Source organism: Ranitomeya imitator, chromosome 1 (assembly GCF_032444005.1).
Source record: "Ranitomeya imitator isolate aRanImi1 chromosome 1, aRanImi1.pri, whole genome shotgun sequence".
Classification (NCBI taxonomy): domain Eukaryota; kingdom Metazoa; phylum Chordata; class Amphibia; order Anura; family Dendrobatidae; genus Ranitomeya; species Ranitomeya imitator.
This window is the reverse complement of record NC_091282.1, coordinates 325,982,250-325,994,751: the sequence shown is the minus strand read 5'-3', so window position 1 is coordinate 325,994,751 and position 12,502 is coordinate 325,982,250. Positions and strand designations below refer to the sequence as shown.

General features: G+C 44.0%; 1 protein-coding gene across 1 annotated transcript in view; it reads right to left on the bottom strand.

Moving 5' to 3' along the window:
- The window catches only part of LOC138670995 (retinol dehydrogenase 12-like), a 323,796-nt gene that overhangs the window by 150,038 nt on the left and 161,256 nt on the right, over positions 1-12,502 (bottom strand). The gene's annotated exons all lie outside the window — the stretch shown is intronic.

The following is a 12,502-nucleotide window of genomic DNA, read 5'->3' as shown; positions in this document are numbered from 1 at the left end:
CTCCAGGGGTATTTTCTAGAAACAAACAGCAATGAATGTCACTAGTACCTTATGCCCAGCCCATGCTTCTGGATGTATGCACCCGTAAGTTAGCCATTTCACTTTTCCAGAGCCTTTGTGTTACCAATAAGGTGGAAGCCCCCTATATTTTCGTTAACAGATGACAGACCTGAGTGAGGGCTTGCTTTTTTTGTGGGTTGAGCTGATGCTTTTATTGGGAACATTGTACATAACGTTTGGGATCACATTTATCTGGTGCTCTACGGTGAGCACTTACTTTGGGGTTTTCATCTAAATCTCTGAGTGACGTGATTCAGATGAAACCCCCGAGAGATCCATTCACTATAATGAGGCAGTAGAGTTACTCTGGACTCTGTCTGGCCTCTGTTCTGCGATGTCCTTCTTTTCAAAAGTGCACACAACTGTGGCTGACGGCACTTTTACACAATCCTAAAAATACGGACACCGCAGGTCAGACGGCGTTCACAATGCCTCCATCTGCATCATTATACGGACTCTTCCGCCAGAGGTTTCTTCTGAATCATGTATTTCAGAGATTTACATGGAAACCCTGGTGTAAGCACTCAGCGCAGAGCACAGGATAAATGTGCACCAAGCCTTACTGCAATCTTTGGGAGGCAAAATGAAAAATTCAACAGCATGTGAAGATTTTTTTTTTAATTTTTACACCGCTCCTCATACGGTATAAGTGATTAGATGACTTTATTCTTCAGGTTGGTGAGATTACAGCGATATCAGATTTATATCGGGTTTTTATGTTTGGCTATAGTCAAACACTAAAAGACGCTTTTTATTGCAAATTGATAAGGCAGATTTATTCTTTGGGTCAGTACGATTACAATGATACCACATTTAAATTTTTTTATTCTTTGGTGTTTTTACACAATAAAAACTATTTTATAGAAAAAATAATTATGTTTGCATCGCTTTATTCTGAGAGATATAACTTTTTTACTTTTTTATTTTTCTGCTGATGGTGGAGCTGTATGGTGGCTTGTTTTTAGTGGGACAAGATGGTGTTTTCAGCGGTACCATGTTTATTTATATCTGTCATTTTTATTGTGTTTTATTACACTTTTTGTTCATTAGTATGATGATAAAGCATTGTTTTTTGCCTTGTTTTTTATTTATTTTTTACTGGTGTTCATTAAAGGGTTAACTAGTCGAACATTTTTATAGGTCGGTCGTTGTGGAAGTGGCGATACCAAATATGTGTACTTTTATTGTTAATATTTTTTTCTTACAAATTTTTTTATAGATACAATATCTTTAGATTTTTTTAATTATAATTTTTGATATTTTTAACCCCTTTCTGCCATTGGACGTACTATTCCGTCCATGTGGGGTGGGCCTAAATTCCCAAGGACAGAATAGTACGTCCAGGGCGATCGGCCGCGCTCACGGGGGCAGCTGACATCCGGCACTATGTGCCAGGAGTGGTCACAGACCGCCCCCGGCACATTAACCCCCGGCACACCGCGATCAAACATGATCGCGGTGTGCCGGCGGTATAGGGAAGCGTCGCGCAGGGAGGGGGCTCCCTGCGGGCTTCCCTGAGACCCCCGCAGCAACGCAATGTGATCGCGTTGCTGCAAGGGTCTCCCTACCTCCCTCCCTCCCTCCCTGTAGCAGGCCCAGATCCAAAATGGCCGCGGCATCCAGGTCCTGCAAGGAGGGAGGTGGCTTACCAAGTGCCTGCTCAGAGCAGGCGCTTGGTAAGCCTGCACTGCTGTAAGTCAGATCGGTGATCTGACAGAGTGCTATGCAAACTGTCAGATCATCGATCTGTGATGTCCCCCCCTGGGACAAAGTAAAAAGTAAAAAAAATTTTTTCCAAATGTGTGAAAAAAAAAAAAAAATCCTAAATAATGAAAAAAATATATATATTATTCCCATAAATACATTTCTTTATCTAAATAAAAACAAACAAACAACAAAAGTAAACATATTTAGTATCGCCGCGTCCGTAACGACCCGACCTATAAAACTGGCCCACTAGTTAACCCCTTCAGTAAACACCGTAAGAAAAAAAAAAAGAGGCAAAAAACAACGCTTTATTATTATACTGCCGAACAAAAAGTGGAATAACACGCGATCAAAAAAACAGATATAAATAACAATGGTACCGCTGAAAACGTCATCTTGTCCCGCAAAAAACAAGCCGCCATACAGCATCATCAGCAAAAAAATTAAAAAGTTATAGTCCTGAGAATAAAGCGATGCAAAAATAATTATTTTCTCTTTAAAATAGTTTTTATCGTATAAAAGCGCCAAAACATAAAAAAATGATATAAATGAGGTATCGCTGTAATCATACTGACCCGAAGAATAAAACTGCTTCATCAATTTTACCAAACGCGGAACGGTATAAACGCCTCCCCCAAAAGAAATTCATGAATAGCTGGTTTTTGGTCATTCTGCCTCACAAAAATCGGAATAAAAAGCGATCAAAAAATGTCACGTGCCCGAAAATGTGACCAATAAAAACGTAAACTCGTCCCGCAAAAAACAAGACCTCACATGACTCTGTGGACCAAATTATGGAAAAATTATAGCTCTCAAAATGTGGTAACGCAAAAAATATTTTTTGCAATAAAAAGCGTCTTTCAGTGTGTGACGGCTGCCAATCATAAAAATCCGCTAAAAAACCCGCTATAAAAGTAAATCAAACCCCCCTTCATCACCCCCTTAGTTAGGGAAAAATTAAAAAAATGTATTTATTTCCATTTTCCCATTAGGGCTAGGGTTATGGTTAGGGCTAGGGTTAGGGTTAGGGCTAGGGTTAGGGCTAGGGTTAGGGCTAGGGTTAGGGCTAGGGTTGGGGCTAGGGTTAAGGCTACAGTTAGGGTTGCGGCTAAAGTTAGGGTTAGGGTTGGGGCTAAAGTTACGGTTAGGGTTTAGATTACATTTACAGTTGGGAATAGGGTTGGGATTAGGGTTAGGGGTGTGTCTGGGTTAGAGGTGTGGTTAGGGTTACTGTTGGGATTAGGGTTAGGGGTGTGTTTGGATTAGGGTTTCAGTTATAATTGGGGGGTTTCCACTGTTTAGACACATCAGGGGATCTCCAAACACGACATGGCGTCCGATCTCAATTCCAGCCAATTCTGTGTTGAAAAAGTAAAACAGTGCTCCTTCCCTTCCGAGCTCTCCCGTGTGCCCAAACAGGGGTTTACCCCAACATATGGGGTATCAGCGTACTCAGGACAAATAGGACAACATCTTTTGGAGTCCAATTTCTCCTGTTACCCTTGGGAAAATACAAAACTGAGCGCTAAAAAATAATTTTTGTGGGAAAAAAAAAGATTTTTTATTTTCATGGCTCTGCGTTATAAACTGTAGTGAAACACTTGGGGGCTTAAAGTTCTCACAACAAATCCAGATAAGTTCCTTGGGGGGTCTAGTTTCCAATATGGGGTCACTTGTGGGGGGTTTCTACTGTTTAGGTACATTAGGGGCTCTGCAAACGCAATGTGACGTGTTGTGAATTCTGTGGCGGAGCTCCCTCCTGTGGTCACAAGTGGTACTTCGGCTGATTCTCTCTGGGAGCTTCCGTTTGTGGAGGAAACTGGCACTGCTGCTTCTGAGTTTCCTTCCTCAGGTGTCTGGTGAGGTCGTTAAGTGCTTCTCTACTTAACCCCACCTAATGCTTTGATTCATGCTTCCTGTCAATGTTCCAGTGTTGGACTTGTGTTTCTCTGGATCATTCCTGTGGCCTGCTGCTCTGCATAGCTAAGTGCTTCTTTGCTATTTGTTGCTATTTTTTCTGTCCAGCTTGTCTATTTGTTTTGCTGGAAGCTCTGGGACGCAAAGGGTGTACCTCCGTGCCGTTAGTTCGGTACGGAGGGTCTTTTTGCCCCTTTGCGTGGTTTTCTTTAGGGTTTTGTGTAGACCGCAAAGTTATCTTTCCTATCCTCGTTCTGTCTAGAATATCGGGCCTCACTTTGCTGAATCTATTTCATCCCTACGTTTGTCTTTTCATCTTACTCACAGTCATTATATGTGGGGGGCTGCCTTTTCCTTTGGGTTATTTCTCTGAGGCAAGGTAGGCTTATTTTTTCTATCTTCAGGCTAGTTAGTTTCTCAGGCTGTGCCGAGTTGCATAGGTAACATAGTAACATAGTAACATAGTTAGTAAGGCAGAAAAAAGACATTTGTCCATCCAGTTCAGCCTATATTCCATCATAATAAATCCCCAGATCTACGTCCTTCTACAGAACCTAATTGTATGATACAATATTGTTCTGCTCCAGGAAGACATCCAGGCCTCTCTTGAACCCCTCGACTGAGTTCGCCATCACCACCTCCTCAGGCAAGCAATTCCAGATTCTCACTGCCCTAACAGTAAAGGCAGCGTTAGGCGCAATCCACGGCTGCCTCTAGTTGTGTTTGGAGAGGATCAGGGATTGCGGTCTGCAGAGTTCCCACGTCTCAGATCTCGTTCTATTATTTTGGGTTATTGTCAGATCACTGTATGTGCTCTGACCTCCATGTCCATTGTGATACTGAATTGCCTCGCATAACAGTACAGGAAGCCCAAAGTACTAATGATTCTCAACAGAGGGAAAAAAGAAGTTCTGAGACCATTTATTTTTCTTGGCTTTGTGTTTGGTCTTTTTTTTCCCCTAGACATTTGGGTGGTTCAGTACACAGGTGTAGCAATGGACATTAGAAGTCTGTCTTCATTTGTGGATCAGCTCTCGGCAAGAGTACAAAAGATTCAAGACACTATTGATCAGAAATCTATGTTAGAACCAAGAATTCCTATTCCTGATTTGTTTTTTGGAGATAGAACTAAGTTTCTGAGTTTCAAAAATAATTGTAAGTTATTTCTGGCCTTGAAACCTCGTTCCTCTGGTGATCCAGTTCAACAGGTTTTGATTATTATTTCTTTTTTGCGCGGCGACCCTCAGGACTGGGCATTTTCTCTTGCGCCAGGAGATCCTGCATTGAGTAATATCAATGCGTTTTTCCTGGCGCTCGGATTGCTGTACGATGAGCCTAATTCAGTGGATCAGGCAGAAAAGAATTTGCTGGCTCTTTGTCAGGGTCAAGATGAGATAGAGGTATATTGCCAGAAATTTAGAAAATGGTCAGTGCTCACTCAATGGAATGAATCTGCGCTGGCAGCTATGTTCAGAAAGGGTCTCTCTGAAGCCCTTAAGGATGTCATGGTGGGATTTCCTATGCCTGCTGGTTTGAATGAGTCTATGTCTTTGGCTATTCAGATCGGTCGAAGCTTGCGTGAGCGTAAATCTGTGCACCATTTGGCGGTATTACCTGAGCTTAAACCTGAGCCTATGCAGTGCGATAGGACTTTGACCAGAGTTGAACGGCAAGAACACAGACGTCTGAATGGGCTGTGTTTCTACTGTGGTGATTCCACTCATGCCATCTCTGATTGTCCTAAGCGCACTAAGTGGTTCGCTAGGTCTGCCACCATTGGTACGGTACAGTCAAAATTTCTTCTGTCCGTTACCTTGATCTGCTCTTTGTCATCATATTCTGTCATGGCGTTTGTGGATTCAGGCGCTGCTCTGAATTTGATGGACTTGGAATATGCTAAGCGTTGTGGGTTTTTCTTGGAGCCCTTGCAGTGTCCTATTCCATTGAGAGGTATTGATGCTACGCCTTTGGCCAAGAATAAGCCTCAATACTGGACCCAGCTGACCATGTGCATGGCTCCTGCACATCAGGAGGATATTCGCTTTCTGGTGTTGCATAATCTGCATGATGTGGTCGTGTTGGGGTTGCCATGGCTACATGCCCATAATCCAGTATTGGATTGGAAATCCATGTCGGTGTCCAGCTGGGGTTGTCAGGGGGTACATGGTGATGTTCCATTTTTGTCAATTTCGTCATCCACCCCTTCTGAGGTTCCAGAGTTCTTGTCTGATTACCGGGATGTATTTGATGAGCCCAAGTCCGATGCCCTACCTCCGCATAGGGATTGTGATTGTGCTATCAATTTGATTCCTGGTGGTAAATTCCCAAAAGGTCGACTGTTTAATTTATCCGTGCCTGAGCACACCGCTATGCGCAGTTATGTGAAGGAATCCCTGGAGAAGGGGCATATTCGCCCGTCATCGTCGCCATTAGGAGCAGGGTTCTTTTTTGTAGCCAAAAAGGATGGTTCGCTGAGACCTTGTATAGATTATCGCCTTCTTAATAAGATCACTGTTAAATTTCAGTACCCCTTGCCTTTGTTATCTGATTTGTTTGCTCGGATTAAGGGGGCTAGTTGGTTCACCAAGATTGATCTTCGTGGTGCGTATAATCTGGTGCGAATCAGGCGAGGCGATGAACGGAAAACTGCATTTAATACGCCCGAGGGTCATTTTGAGTATCTAGTGATGCCATTCGGACTTGCCAATGCTCCATCAGTGTTTCAGTCCTTTATGCATGACATCTTCCGAGAGTACCTGGATAAATTCCTGATTGTGTACTTGGATGACATTTTGATCTTCTCGGATGATTGGGAGTCTCATGTGAAACAGGTCAGAACGGTTTTTCAGGTCCTGCGTGCTAACTCTTTGTTTGTGAAGGGATCAAAGTGTCTCTTTGGTGTGTAGAAGGTTTCATTTTTGGGGTTCATCTTTTCCCCTTCTACTATCGAGATGGATCCTGTTAAGGTCCAAGCCATCCATGATTGGACTCAGCCGACATCTCTGAAAAGTCTGCAAAAGTTCCTGGGCTTTGCTAATTTTTATCGTCGCTTCATCTGCAATTTTTCTAGTATTGCCAAACCATTGACCGATTTGACCAAGAAGGGTGCTGATTTGGTCAATTGGTCTTCTGCTGCTGTGGAAGCTTTTCAAGAGTTGAAGCGTTGTTTTTCTTCTGCCCCTGTGTTGTGTCAACCTGATGTTTCTCTTCCGTTCCAGGTCGAGGTTGATGCTTCTGAGATTGGAGCAGGGGCTGTTTTGTCGCAGAGAGGTTCTGATTGTTCAGTGATGAAACCATGCGCTTATTTTCCAGGAAGTTTTCGCCTGCTGAGCGGAATTATGATGTGGGCAACCGAGAGTTGCTGGCCATGAAGTGGGCATTCGAGGAGTGGCGTCATTGGCTTGAAGGAGCTAAGCATCGCGTGGTGGTATTGACTGATCATAAGAACCTGACTTATCTCGAGTCTGCTAAGCGTTTGAATCCTAGACAGGCTCGTTGGTCGCTGTTTTTCGTCCGTTTTGACTTTGTGATTTCGTACCTTCCGGGCTCTAAAAATGTGAAGGCGGATGCTCTGTCTAGGAGTTTTGTGCCCGACTCTCCGGGTTTATCTGAGCCGGCGGGTATCCTCAAGGAAGGAGTAATTGTGTCTGCCATCTCCCCTGATTTGCGGCGGGTGCTGCAAAAATTTCAGGCTAACAAACCTGATCGTTGTCCAGCAGAGAAACTGTTCGTCCCTGATAGGTGGACTAATAAACTTATCTCTGAACTTCATTGTTCGGTGTTGGCTGGTCATCCTGGAATCTTTGGTACCAGAGAGTTAGTCGCTAGATCCTTTTGGTGGCCGTCTCTGTCGCGGGATGTGCATTTTTTTGTGCAGTCCTGTGGGATTTGTGCTCGGGCTAAGCCTGCTGTTCTCGTGCCAGTGGGTTGCTTTTGCCCTTGCCAGTCCCAAAGAGACCTTGGACACATATCTCTATGGATTTTATTTCAGATCTTCCCGTCTCTCAAAAGATGTCAGTCATTTGGGTGGTCTGTGATCGCTTTTCTAAGATGGTCCATCTGGTACCCTTGTCCAAGTTGCCTTCCTCCTCTGATTTGGTGCCATTGTTCTTCCAGCATGTGGTTCGTTTGCATGGCATTCCAGAGAATATCGTTTCTGACAGAGGTTCCCAGTTTGTTTCGAGGTTTTGGCGAGCCTTTTGTGGTAGGATGGGCATTGACTTGTCTTTTTCCTCGGCTTTTCATCCTCAGACTAATGGCCAGACCGAACGAACCAATCAGACCTTGGAAACCTATCTGAGATGCTTTGTTTCTGCCGATCAGGATGACTGGGTGTCCTTTTTGCCTTTGGCTGAGTTCGCCCTTAATAATCGGGCCAGCTCGGCTACCTTGGTTTCGCCATTTTTCTGCAATTCTGGGTTCCATCCTCGTTTCTCTTCAGGATAGGTTGAGTCTTCGGACTGTCCTGGTGTGGATACTGTGGTGGACAGGTTGCAGCAGATTTGGACTCATGTAGTGGACAATTTGACCTTGTCCCAGGAGAAGGCTCAACGTTTCGCTAATCGCAGACGCCGTGTGGGTCCCCAACTTCGTGTTGGGGATCTGGTTTGGTTATCTTCTCGTCATATTCCTATGAAGGTTTCCTCTCCGAAGTTTAAACCTCGTTTCATTGGTCCTTATAAAATTTCTGAGGTTATTAATCCTGTGTCTTTTCGTCTGACCCTCCCAGATTCTTTTTTCATACATAACGTCTTCCATAGGTCATTATTGCGGAGATACGTGGCACCTATGGTTCCATCTGTTGACCCTCCTGCCCCGGTTTTGGTGGAGGGGGAATTGGAGTATATTGTGGAGAAGATTTTGGATTCTCGTGTTTCAAGACGGAAACTCCAGTATCTGGTTAAATGGAAGGGTTATGCTCAGGAGGATAATTCCTGGGTTTTTGCCTCTGATGTCCATGCTCCCGATCTTGTTCGTGCCTTTCATGTGGCTCATCCTGGTCGGCCTGGGGGCTCTGGTGAGGGTTCGGTGACCCCTCCTCAAGGGGGGGTACTGTTGTGAATTCTGTGGCGGAGCTCCCTCCTGTGGTCACAAGTGGTACTTCGGCTGATTCTCTCTGGGAGCTTCCGTTTGTGGAGGAAACTGGTACTGCTGCTTCTGAGTTTCCTTCCTCAGGTGATCTGGTGAGGTCGTTAGGTGCTTCTCTACTTAACCCCTCCTAATGCTTTGATTCATGCTTCCTGTCAATGTTCCAGTGTTGGACTTGTGTTTCTCTGGATCATTCCTGTGGCCTGCTGCTCTGCATAGCTAAGTGCTTCTTTGCTATTTGTTGCTATTTTTTCTGTCCAGCTTGTCTATTTGTTTTGCTGGAAGCTCTGGGACGCAAAGGGTGTACCTCCGTGCCGTTAGTTCGGTACGGAGGGTCTTTTTGCCCCTTTGCGTGGTTTTCTTTAGGGTTTTGTGTAGACCGCAAAGTTATCTTTCCTATCCTCGTTCTGTCTAGAATATCGGGCCTCACTTTGCTGAATCTATTTCATCCCTACGTTTGTCTTTTCATCTTACTCACAGTCATTATATGTGGGGGGCTGCCTTTTCCTTTGGGTTATTTCTCTGAGGCAAGGTAGGCTTATTTTTTCTATCTTCAGGCTTGTTTGTTTCTCAGGCTGTGCCGAGTTGCATAGGTAGCGTTAGGCGCAATCCACGGCTGCCTCTAGTTGTGTTTGGAGAGGATCAGGGATTGCGGTCTGCAGAGTTCCCACGTCTCAGAGCTCATTCTATTATTTTGGGTTATTGTCAGATCACTGTATGTGCTCTGACCTCCATGTCCATTGTGATACTGAATTGCCTCGCATAACAGTGACGCCTGCAAACCATTCCATCTAAGTCTGCATTCCAAATGGCCTCCTTCCCTTCCGAGCCCTCCCATGCGCCCAAACGGTGGTTCCCCCCACATATGGGGTATCAGCATACTCAGGACAAATTGGACAACAACTTTTGGGGTCGAATTTCTCCTGTTACCCTCGGGAAAATACAAAACTGGGGGCTAAAAAATAATTTTTTGGGGAAAGTTTTTATTTTTTATTTTCACGGCTCTGCGTTATAAACTGTAATGAAACACTTGGGGGTTCGAAGCTCTCACAACACATCTAGATGAGTTCCTTAGGGGGTCTAATTTCCAAAATGGTGTCAGTTGTGGGGGGGTTTCTACTGTTTAGGTAGCGGCTCTGCAAACGCAATGTGACGCCTGCAGACCATTCTATCTAAGCCTGCATTCCAAATGGCGCTCCTTCCCTTCCGAGCCCTCCCATACGTCCAAACGGTGGTTCCCCCCACATATGGGGTATCAGCGCACTCAGGACAAATTGGACAACAAATTTTGGGGTCCAATTTCTCCTGTTACCCTCGGGAAAATACAAAACTGGGGGCTAAAATATATTTTTTGTGGGAAAAAATTTTTGTTTTATTTTTACGGCTCTGCATTATAATCTTCTGTGAAGCCCTTGGTGGGTCAAAGCGCTCACCACACAACTAGATAAGTTCCTTAGGGGGTCTACTTTCCAAAATGGTGTCACTTGTGGGGGTTTTCTACTGTTTAGGTACATTAGGGGCTCTGCAAACGCAATGTGACACCTGCAGACCATTCCATCTAAGTCTGCATTCGAAATGGCGCTCCTTCCCTTCCGAGACCTGCCATGCACCCAAACAGTGGTTCCCCCCCACATATGGGGTATCAGCGCACTCAGGACAAATTGGACAACAACTTTTGAGGTCCTATTTCTCCTGTTACCCTCGGGAAAATACAAAACTGGGGGCTAAAAAATAATTTTTGTGGGAAAAAATTTTTGTTTTATTTTTACGGCTTTGCATTATAAACTTCTGTGAAGCCCTTGGTGGGTCAAAGTGCTCACCACACCTCTAGATAAGTTCCTTAGGGGGTCTACTTTCCAAAATGGTGTCACTTGTGGGGGGTTTCAATGTTTAGGCACATCAGTGGCTCTCCAAACACAACATGGCATCCCATCTCAATTCCTGTCAATTTTGCATTGAAATGTCAAACGGCGCTCCTTCCCTTCCAAGCTCTCCCATGCGTCGAAACAGTCTTTTACCCCCACATATGGGGTATCGGTGTACTCAGGACAAATTGTACAACAACTTTTGTGGTCCATTTTCTCCTGTTACCCTTGGTAAAATAAAACGAATTGGAGCTGAAGTAAATTTTTTGTGAAAAAAAGTTAAATGTTCATTTTTATTTAAACATTGCAAAAATTCCTGTGAAGCACCAGAAGGGTTAATAAACTTCTTGAATGTGGTTTTGAGCACCTTGAGGGGTGCAGTTTTTAGAATGGTGTCATACTTGGGTATTTTCTATCATATGGACCCTTCAAAATGACTTCAAATGAGATGTGGTCCCTAAAAAAATGGTATTGTAAAAATGAGAAATTGCTGGTCAACTTTTAACCCTTATAACTCCCTAACAAAAAAAAATTTTGGTTCCAAAATTGTGCCAATGTAAAGTAGACATGTGGGAAATGTTACTTATTAAGTATTTTGTGTGACATATCTCTGTGATTTAATTGCATAAAAATTCAAAGTTGGAAAATTGCAAAATTTTCAAAATTTTTGCCAAATTTCCATTTTTTTCACAAATAAACGCAGGTAATATCAAAGAAATTTTACCACTATCATGAAGTACAATATGTCTCGAGAAAACAATGTCAGAATCACTGGGATCTGTTGAAGCGTTCCAGAGTTATAACCTCATAAAGGGACAGTGGTCAGAATTGTAAAAATTGGCCCGGTCATTAACGTGCAAACCACCCTTGGGGGTAAAAGGGTTAAAACATATTTTTACAATTATTTAAAAAAATGTTTTTTTACTTTTTTACTTTGTCCCAATATGATCGCTTGTACAGCATGGGGATGCAGCAGCTTGGCACCACGGCAACGATCGGGATTACGCACCATGCTGCGAGTTCTCCGATCCAAAAGCCGAGGGGCTGTCAGAGCTCTGCCAGCTCCCGGAATGCTATAATCACAGCATTTTGGGGGTTAAATTGCCGGGAACGGTGTGTGACCACTCCTGGCACTTAGTGCCGGCTGTCAGCTGTCAGAATTAGCTGACACATGGCTGCGATCGCTCGCTCATAGCCCGTGTGCGTGGTTGATCTCCATGCAGTAATGATATATCCCTGGTCAGATAGGCCCAGGGCACAGGGAAGTATTATTCGACAAATGACAGAAAGAGGTTAAAAGGGGTCTTCTACTAATCTCCTGATTTGATGTGAACAAGATTATAGGCCCTCTTAAGATCCAGTTTAGTAAAGATTTTGGCCCCAATCAATTGGTTGAACAAGTCAGAGATAAGAGAAAGAGGATACTGGTGTTTAACAGTAATCTTATTAAGCTCCGGGTAGTCAATGCATGGTCTTAAGCCTCTGTCTTTTTAGCCAGAAAAAAGAACCCAGATTCCACAGGGGATTTAAAAGGGCAGATGATCCCTTTAGAAAAGTTCTCTCTGACATTGTCCCTCATAGCTACCCTCTCAGGTTCAGACAAATTAAAGATTCTACCCTTGGGTGGTGGGGCATTGGCCATCACCTGTCTCTCACAATCATAGGACTGATGGGGAGTCAAAAGTGAGCTCCCCTTTTCAGAGAATACCTATCAAAACTCCTCCAACTACCAGTTTGAGTGGCGGAGCACTGAATGCGAGAAATCTTGTGAAAACATTTGCCTTGACACTCCTCCCCCCACCCAATGACATCCCCAGTTATCCAGTCAATATGGAGATGCTTCCTGAGCCAAGGAAGACGCAGTA